Source organism: Mus caroli, chromosome 13 (assembly GCF_900094665.2).
Source record: "Mus caroli chromosome 13, CAROLI_EIJ_v1.1, whole genome shotgun sequence".
NCBI classification, from domain to species: Eukaryota; Metazoa; Chordata; class Mammalia; order Rodentia; family Muridae; genus Mus; species Mus caroli.
In genome coordinates this window covers 6,316,527-6,326,243 of record NC_034582.1, presented here as the reverse complement: position 1 = coordinate 6,326,243, position 9,717 = coordinate 6,316,527, and the positions used below count along the sequence as shown (strand labels likewise).

Sequence of the window (9,717 nt, the reverse complement as noted above, 5' to 3'; positions counted from 1 at the left end):
GAATATAATTCATTTCCTCAACAGACAATTTCCATTCTTAATTGCTTGAATAGTCTGTCTTCTTTCCATAATTTTTCTCAAAGCAGAATGTGAAAGAAGCAGTATGCTCAATTGAAATTTTGTAGCATAGGGTGTATTGGTTGTGGCCAAGGAAGAATGCAGGGCTGTGTGAGAGTCTGTGAAACACATGTGGATTGATGCAAACCATCCCTCAACTCCATCATTCCTCCTGTCTCCAATTTCTCCCCTCAGACCCTCAACCTTTTGCCTTCTTTCACAACCCAGTACATAAATCCAGAGTGTGTCACAGGTTGCACAGAAACAACTACATTACTTTGGTCTTCCAAACCTTCTTCCAACCTCCAGCCACTGGCCTTCTGACCCACCCTCATATACTTACCCAGTTGACAGACAAATGCAGTTAATAACGCTGTTGGGCTGGGAAACTATAGCAAAGAAATAGGAAATCTTATAGATAGGCTATCTAAGAGAGTTATATGTAAAATTAGAAGCTATTTCTATTCTGTATAACTGGGGGGGAGTCACTTTGTTTTCCTAAACTGTATTTCTCTCTCTCTCTCTCTCTCACTGTGTGTGTGTGTCCCTCCCCCCCTCCCTTCCCCCCCCCCCCACACACACAGAAAATTTTCATACTTGAGTAGCTTCTGCAAACTACATAGAAATATAGAAGTAGGCATTCCTCTACAACTGAAAGAAGACCTTTTTTTTAAAAAAGGTGGTTCACTTAAAGAAGTGATTTCCAGTCCAGCAGTCCAATCCAATATGGCATGATTTCCCCCTAGCATCCTTTAGTCCAGAACTGTTAACAGTTTGAAAGACCGTTTGACTGGTGTACTTCAAAAAGCCAACTCAATGCTACTCTAAGTAAGTTCTAACTTAGAGATCAGCACTGTAAACAGATGGATAATTTGTATAAGAACCCTAGATTTCTAGGGGCGTCGCCAGTGATTTTTCAGGTACATCTATCCAATGAGAATAGGGACAGGCAATCTTAGCTAATGGGTTTTCCCTTTTAAACTCCTAGCAGGCAAAGGTTGTTAGGACAGCATATGACATCTGTATGTGCTTTTACTGACTTTTCCCCCAAGACTTTTAAAGCCATATAGCTTAAGGGCTCTCCTCTGATTAGATCTAGAATTGCTCACTAGAAAAGATAACCTACGCCTCACAGCAATTTGTAATGTTCTAACCAGAGTGATAATGGGTGGTCCATTCTTTCTAAACGTCCCACTTGTGCATATTTGAGACGGGGAACTCGGGTGTCTTTGCAACTCTTTTTTTTTTTTTTTTTTGAGCACAGGATTGGAAAGCGAGGGATACTGTCTTACCCACTCGGGTCAGTACACGGGCGAGTGCTTGTCCAACACGGAGCCCTTAGGAGCCAAGCAAAGTGCCGAGCGGGTCCACACCGCAAGCTGCAACGCAGCCCACCGGGCTTGGCCGGATCCTAACAATGCTACCCTCGTGTCTCGGTGCTCGCCTCCAGAGCGCCTGCACGTACGTAGCTCGCACGTGTGTGTTGATATGGAGTTCGTGTGTGGACCCCCTTAGAATATGCTGAAACCGATTTCTCAGCGAGGCGCCGGAGACAGGTCGAGGGAAGGTAGGAGCGGGTGCGGCGGGCTCCCCCGGCCTCGGGGCGGGGAGACAGCGCGGGCCGCGCAAGTCCCGCGCCGGCCGCTAGAGCCCCCCGTGCGCGGCTCGGCCCAGGCCCCGCGCTCGCCCGGCCCGGCCCCGCGCTCGCCCGGCCCGGCCCCGCGCTCGCCCGGCCCGGCCCCGCGCGGGGAAACACTCAAGCGCACACAATGAACTCCGAGGAGGCCGCGAGCCGGGCCGGCCGCCGCGCCCGCACCGTGTGAACCGCCTCTTGGTTGGGGGATGCCAACTTTGCCCCCCAGGCGTCCTCTGCAGCCCCGCAGGCCCCGCGCCGCCGTCGGGCTGAGGAGACGCGGTGAGTGAGCGAGCGAGCGAACGAGCGAGCGAGCGAGCGAGAGCGCGCGGCGGGCCAGGCCTCCAGCCGGCGCGCGACGCCCCGGCCGCCTTGCCCGGCTTCGCCCCGGCGCGCGCCGAGGCATTTTTTTTTCCTGTGGTGGAAGCCGCCGCCAACATGGCGCCCCTCGAGCCCCGAGCCCTCCGCGCTGAGCCAGCGGGGGGAGCCGGGGAGGAGGGAGGAGATGGCGGGGAGGAGGAGGCGGCGGCCTGCGTCCCCCCCGCCCCCCGCGCCCGTCGCCGGCTGAGGCCCGAGAGGCGCCGGGCGGCGGGAAGGAGGCGGCTCCGGAGGGAGGGCCGGGCGCGGCGGCGGCAGCGGCGGCGGCGACGGAGCGCAGCATAATGGTGGGGAAAGCTCGGCGGCGGCGGGGCGGCTGGGCGGCGGGGAGGGCGGAGGCATCCGCGGCGGCGGCAGCGCGGCCTGTGCTGTGGCGGCTGCTGCCCGGGCCGCGGGCTCCCGGGCGGGCGGCCGGGCGGCCGGGCGGCGGCTGCCGGTGGCGTCAGGCACGGCCCCAGGCCGGTGAGGCCTGAGGGGTGGGCGCGTTTCCTCTGTCCAGCACCTTGTACCTCCGGCTGACGTGAGGAGCTGGCCCGCGGGAAGGCCGCGGAGAGCCGCGCGCGGCCTGCTGGCGCCGGGAAGCCGCGGAGTCTTGTGAGCTCCTCCCGCCCGGTCCCCGCGCCTCCCGCTTGGCCAGGCCCTGGGGCCTTTGCGCGGAGCGTGTAGCGAGCGGGCGGACGGGGAGCGATGAAAGCGAACGCCCCTGAGACCCGAGACCGGTGTCCGTCGCTCTCCCGGGGCTGCAGGCGAGCGGGTAGCGAGGCCTCAGCTGCCTCAACAGGTCCTTCTGGCCGTCCTGCGGGGGATCGGCCGTCTTGTGCCCACGCAGAGCTGGGGAGAGAAGCCGATGGGGACGCTGCCTGTGGGGTTGTGGCCTGAACTTTCGCTTGCACTGTCTCCCCTCGTGTCTTTTCCCTGGGCCGAGCCGAGGGGGCTTTTGCGGTGTGTCCGTGGGACTTAGTGGTTGGTGATGTGTTTGTGGTGCTCAGTGTTTGCCGTGTGTCCGTGGTACTGATTGTCCTATGTGATTTGTGTGTAGCCCTCGGTGTCACCGGCAGTATGCATGCACACAGTCCTCTAATCTGTATAGACGCCGGCCTCTGCCAGCGTACAGCCGAACTGTGCGCTGGATCCCCGGAGTGATAAGATGTGAACATAGTATCTAGCATTGTGTGGGGTTCAGTGTGCAGTATTCCTTGTATAGAGTATCCAGTGTCATAAAGTGTTACAGAGTATCTGGTGTTAACATCCCTTGCACGACCAGTGTGACCGGTGTCTTATACTGAGTACACACAGCGTACCTGGTTTCCTGTAGGGTTGTATACACAGTTACTAGTGTCATAAGTAGTGTTTACACAGTACCCATGTTAGTAGGAGGCATATACTGTACCTAGTGTCTTATGTGGTATGTATCCAATTGCTGGTTTCACTTGCTGTATACATAATGACTGATGTCATGTGTGTTTTTGAGCTTAGAGGAAGTGGCCAGGTGGCCCGATGAAGGAGAGGTCACCCCAAAGGCAGTAAGCAGTTTAAGGGGTTTTTGTGAGACTATCTCGCTCAGGCCCTCTCTCTGCTTCACCTGGGAGTTAAATTTTCTACAGTCAATTGTGTTGTATGCCGGCAAAAACATTAAAAAAAAATCACTAGGAGACGCAGAAAGTAAGTGCTTTAAAAAAAGAAAACAAGATATGTAACAAGATATGTAGCTTAATTATTATGGGACACATAATCTCAAATGATTGGGGGGTGCCATTGATTCTAATGAGTGTCTAGAAGTTAATAGAGAGTGTCTGGTTGTACTCTAGAAGTTTGAGTGTTTTATGGTAGTCAAGATGGTGTTTGTATTTTTAAAAATCTCTAATGTGTTGGACTAGAAGAAGAAATGTGAACTTATGTACATACAGGTAGATTATTTTCCTGGTCTTTGTTTACGTTGTAATCAGTACTTTGTTTACATTGTAGTCAGTATTTTGGCTGACTCAGTAAGATGAAGAGGCCAGAGAATGAAAGATTAGAGGACATGAGCTGCGATTATGATCAGGTTAGAATATGTTTCTTGTTGAGCTCCGATTAAGAGAATAGCCGTGCTTTACCCACTGTTTTTTCTGTATAGACGGTTCAGGTGAAAATTGCATTTCTTGTGTTCTCCAAGATGGATAGTAGGGTTTTTCTTGCAATAAATGCACACATGAGTGCTTTTGTTATAAAGAAAAATGGATTTAAAATGTTAGAACTCCTTTCCAATTCTACTTAAATATTCTTCAGATATCTTAAAGTTAGTGCTCTGGGTGGATGTCCATTTGCCTGCTTCTGTAAAGGACATAGGTTTGTTTCACCCCTTTGTAACCCTCCCTCTGTTCCCCTTTAGGATGGTTTTGATAGCATATAATAGAGGCATTCATATCCCTGCATACCTTAATTGAGATGCTAATTGGATCAAAGATTTTTGACATTTGTAACAGAACTATCACATGCTGTTAGGACAGTGGTTGCTTAAAGCCCTAACCAGCTGTTGGAAGATTTTTATTACCCTCTCTAGTTTTCAGTTGATTGATTTTTTTTTAAACAAACAAACAACAACAAAAAATCATTTAATCTAAGCAAAGAGAATGTGTCATGAAAAGAAAAAAGAACTAGCAAATGATCAGCAAACCTTAGACCTTCACTGCTTGCAAACCTTCAGTTGAATTTCACATTAATTTTTTTCAGAGTGGTTAATTTTGTTGTTATTTTTATTTGAGTCATGCATAATGATTAAGACCACAGACCTAGAGGGCCAGTGACTTGGGTTTGAATCTCCCTTGGGTCATTTAGTAGGCTCTTGGCAAATGACTTAACTTTTGGCAGGTTAGGCAATGAAGAACAAGGAGTAAGTGAACCAATCTCGCAGTTCTTGTGAGGATTAGACCGTTCCTGAAGCAGTGCTGAGCTCCCCAGAACTGAGGACAGGTTTCACAGCGGAGGCCCTCATTGCTATGCATTGTACCCTCCTTGACTTGGGACCTACAGAGCTGCAAGCAAAGCTGAGCTCCCATCTGGGCTCTTGTGTTGCCTTTAAACCTCTAGTTATCTAGCGTGGGAGAAAGTTGTTGTTTTCTGTCCGGGCTTTAGTCAGTTTTGTTGATTTTGATACAAGAAAGACTGCAGATTAGGCACCTACCAAGAGTTTGTAAAGTGGCCTGTATGCAGGCAACGTTCCTAGAAGTAGTCATTTTTGTACAAGTTAAGTACATAGCCCATTAGCCCAGATCATGGCTCAAGTGAGATCTGACACCTTAACTCCTCTTCATTTTGAACTTTTGTTTGCTGTGGTGGAGATTATGTGTGAAGGCTTTCTAGATTTATTGTTATTGTGTATGTTTATGCATAATGTGTACCAGTGTGCATACTGAGACATGAGTTTGGAAACCAAAAGACAACTTGCAGGAATGAGTTCTCTCTGTTCTGGGGACTGAATTCAGAATCAACAGGTTTTATAACAAGTGCCTTTACAGACTGAGCCATCTTGCTTGCTCAAAACTTTGTAGTGTTAGTTTTTATCTTGATCTATTGTTACTATGCTTCTCTCAGTGTGCCCTTGCTCTTGCTGTTTTTGTTTTTCTCCTTCCATTTTTGAGTTTTATTTACAAATCATATAAAGATTAAAAGGAATACACACACACACACAACTCCCAGAAGCAATTTTAACAATGGGGTTTTTTGATTTTTAATTCATTACTTCAGAACCCCTGGTATTTATCATCCCTGACAAACATACGTAGCTGAAACAGAGCATCTGAGAGTTATTTTTAAATATTGGCTCTAATTTGGTACTTTTACTCACCTATTATCGAATAGAAGATATCATAAAAGTCGGAAAGATTAAGCATCTGACTAACCTGTATGTATAATCGTCCGACTGTCCAGTCAAGTCTCTCCCTCTAACAATCTGCTTCATTTTATCTACTTGAATACACAATGGACTATGCAAGTCCAAGTGTACAACTTCAAGTTCCATGTTTTACATTGCCTCAGTAGATAATCTGCAGGGAACAACTGTGCTCATCCTTTCACCACTTCATTCTGGAAACAAATTCCATTTCTCATCCATATTTTCTAAGAATTGATAAGAGATGAAAGGCTGCTAGTTTATATCTGCACATGGCTCTCCTACAGTGACCATGAGCTGCTTGCAGTGCCTGCTGTCTTATTGTCCCAAGAAGTGCAGCTCTAGGTTGTGCTGTGGTGGCTGGGGGTGATAGGGACCTGTGGCTTCCTATGGTTCTCTGTTGAAATATAACCACAGAAGTGAGTACCCGACAGTAGAACATTGGTGCATTTCCACCACAGTGCAATGTTCACCTACACTGACTCGCACAAATTTGCATACTGTCATCTTAAAAGTATAGCAGTCTAAATATGGGAAGTTGAGTGCCTTGTAGCAGTGTGTTCCCCATCCTGCTGTTGACGCGCGTGCCTGTGCACTGGAGCATATGTCGAGATCTGTGTAGCACTGACCTTCAGAGAGCCCTGCAACACTGGGTGAATGACAGAGAGAGAATCTGAATATAAATTCCCTGAGAGCAGTCCTTTTGAATAATCTAACTGCTAAACATGTGCATGAAATGGGTGGCCATTTTAAGTTTTAAGGAAAGGGAGGGGAGAGGGAAGGAGAAATAGAAATATAAGCCTGCTGTTATTGACTGTTTTCCACCTAGAAAATTCTAGTTAGTTTCTACTGTGGAAATGTTATATAAGATCAGAATCAAAATTATTTATAAGTACAAAGTACAAATCTGTAAGCAAAACATATATTTGGTCATTTAAAAATACTTGCATAGTCCATTGTGTATTCAAGTAAATAAAATTAAGCAAATTGTTAGAGGGAGATACTTGACTGGACAGTCTGACGATTATACATACAGGTTAGTCAGATGCTTAATCTTTCGGATATCTATGATATCTTCTATTCGATAATAGGTTTTTAGTTTTAAAGTCAGGTTTTTTAAAGGAGACTTTAACATTTGGGACAGTGTTCTCACAGTGAGATGCAGGGTAAGACCTTAGCACCTGTTAAATAAGAGGAGTAGGAATCCCTATGTCCAAGTGCTTAAGTCATTTATTTACCATGCCATTGTAAAGATATGGCTCCTTTGGCTGTGTGGCAAGCTTTATGAAGTTTATTCCATGAAGTATTTGCTTTATGAGTGGCTATAACATACCTGACTTTATATAAAACTTTAAAAAAAAAAACATAGACAGTGGTAAATACTGGTAGGTCGGACTTTTTAGACATTTGAAAGATAGGCTGCTAAGCCAGACATGGTGTTGTACACACCTTTAACCCCAGTACACGAGAGGCAGAGGCAGTTGTATCTTTGAGTTTGAGGCTACCCTGGTCTACAGAGAGAGAGTTCCAGGACAGCTAGAGCTACACAGAGAAACCCTGTCTCAAAAAACCAAGAAATGAACAACAAAATAAATGAATGATAGACCAGCATCTGTTTATCTCATAGATATTGGAAGGGAAATAATTTAACATTTATTATGAGAACATGAAAGATCACTACAAATTTTAAAATATGTGTTGAGAGTCTGTAATATAATATTCTCGCTATAGTGTTTGAAACCTTTTTAAAATCAGGAAGACACTAACTTCCTGGACTGAGGCATTTCACCTTGCACATTAAATTGCTTTAAAAGTCTACTTTGTGAGCAGTTTTTAGGAAGCCTTCTTTCCTTGTAAATATGGCCTAAGGCAGCACCTTTTTATATTACCATTTTTTTAAGGTGTTGGTAATTGAGCACTTACCATACTAGCAATGTTATACAATCCATGTATCCCTCACATTAGTGTTTTGAGGGAAATAGTGCAATTTCATAGTAAAGGAACAGGCTCCTGTTGCCCAGGGTCATAGAGCTATGATCAAATTGCTTTGAATCCAAACTTAGGAGCACCAAATGTTAAATCCATTGTTCTTCTCAGTCTAAGTCCCATGAATCCCTGCTCTCCCTGGAGGACCTTTATAAATCTGTTAGAGAGAGAGAGAGAGAGAGAGAGAGAGAGAGAGAGAGAGAGAGAGAGAGAGAGAGAGAGGTAAGATAATACTGTGGAACCATGCTCATTTGAAAAAGCAGGAGTTGAAAAGAAAAGAATATTAGAAAACTGATAATCAGAACATTCCATAAATAAAGTTCGGGTTAGTTCCAGTTTCTTTGTTAATGATAGCTAGTAATCTAAGAACAAGCATATGTAATTGGTTCATTTTCTTTCTGTTGCCATAGCAGCTCATATTATGGAGACACAACTTGGCTCAAGTTCAGAAGTAGTGAGTGGGGATACTTAAGTCTTTATTTTAATGTTTATAGTAGGAGAAACATGCTTGGAAATACTTGGCATGAACTCCAGTGCTAAAGTCTTGCTGTCTTACGAGGGGCAGCCTTTGTCTTGAATCTTAGCCGTCTCTTAACTGGGTAAGTTAATTTGGACTGGAATCCTAAATTCTGGAAAGCTTCTCTGCCCACTAAGCCTTCAGATGTCTGTCTGCAGGCTGTGTTCTGCTGCCCACAGTGAAAGGGTGTGATTCCCTAAGAAGCACGTGCTGTAAGGACCCCTCCTTACACTCTGGATGCAGCAGTGCAGCAGTGCAGCATCCAGAGTCATGTTCTCCAGGCAGGCAGCAGTGGGGCTGCAGTGGGGTATTAAATATGATTTTCTCATTTAGCAGCTACACAGAAGTTTTCAGAAAGAAGCAGTCCCTTAATGAAGGCTAATTATGGGGAAGCTTTCTCAACTTGGAAGCTATTGGGTGTTTTTCTTTTTCAGTTTTATTTTTGTCATTTGATTTATCTGCTTAGTATTTTTGTGTCTTAAAATTGAATCAGAAAAGCTCTATTGAGCAAATCCTTAATTTTTAATCAGATTGTTATATGGAGCTCTTTCTCAATTAACATAAAGTCCATCTATTTTAACTGCTTGGGTATTACAGTTGAAAACAGAGAGACTGTGTGTGTGTGGTAACTTACCATTGGGGATGTGTTTTAAACTATAAAGGAAAAAGTCTAAGGTAACTTGTTTTCTACTGTGATTTTGTTAGTATTACTCTTTATATACAGAAAAATCAAATTAACTACCTGAAGTTTTATTATAAAATTCCTTAATATTTTAAAACTCTGCACATACGTGTGTGTGTGTGTCTTCTGCACATAAAATCTTAAAAAGAAGTCAATTGCTTCTGATTCACTTTTCAGGTAAGAAACTATCATTTGAATAATTTGAAGATTTATTAGAATTGTTAAATTAGTTTTTCTCATGTTAATTAATTAAAAGCTCATTAGATATCAGTTCAACTCAGAGTTTTTTGTTCATTTGTATATTTTAAATGCTAATGAAAAATATTCTATGTAAGCCTTGCTTATAGTAAAGCTGGAAGCTCTCCATTTTAGATGACAGTGCTATAGGATTAACACTAGGAACCAATAATAATAGTTTAGCGTCCTAGTTCTCAGTCATGGGTGAGCATCGGCACTATTGATTATTACCATTGTTACCAAGATGTTGACTCTTTGAATCTTTGAAGGTGGGACTGGACTCTAATTCTGTAAAGCCAAATGATTAGTTTCTACACTAATCTCTCTCTCTCTCTCTCTCTCTCTCTCTCTCTCTC

General features: G+C 44.9%; 1 protein-coding gene across 4 annotated transcripts in view; it reads left to right on the top strand.

Annotated features, from left to right (window-relative positions):
* The first annotated feature begins 1,539 nt into the window (after positions 1–1,539).
* Zmynd11 (zinc finger MYND-type containing 11) overlaps positions 1,540–9,717 on the top strand; it is a 76,919-nt gene continuing 68,741 nt past the window's right edge. Inside the window, exon 1 of one of the 4 annotated variants that reach the window (XM_021180012.2) lies at positions 1,540–1,624. The gene's annotated coding sequence lies outside the window, so the exon portion shown is untranslated. Of the gene's footprint in view, positions 1,625–1,771; positions 1,973–2,290; positions 2,356–9,281; positions 9,302–9,717 lie in introns of those variants that run through there. The other 3 variants (XM_021180011.2, XM_029485001.1, XM_029485002.1) reach the window with 3 other exon arrangements.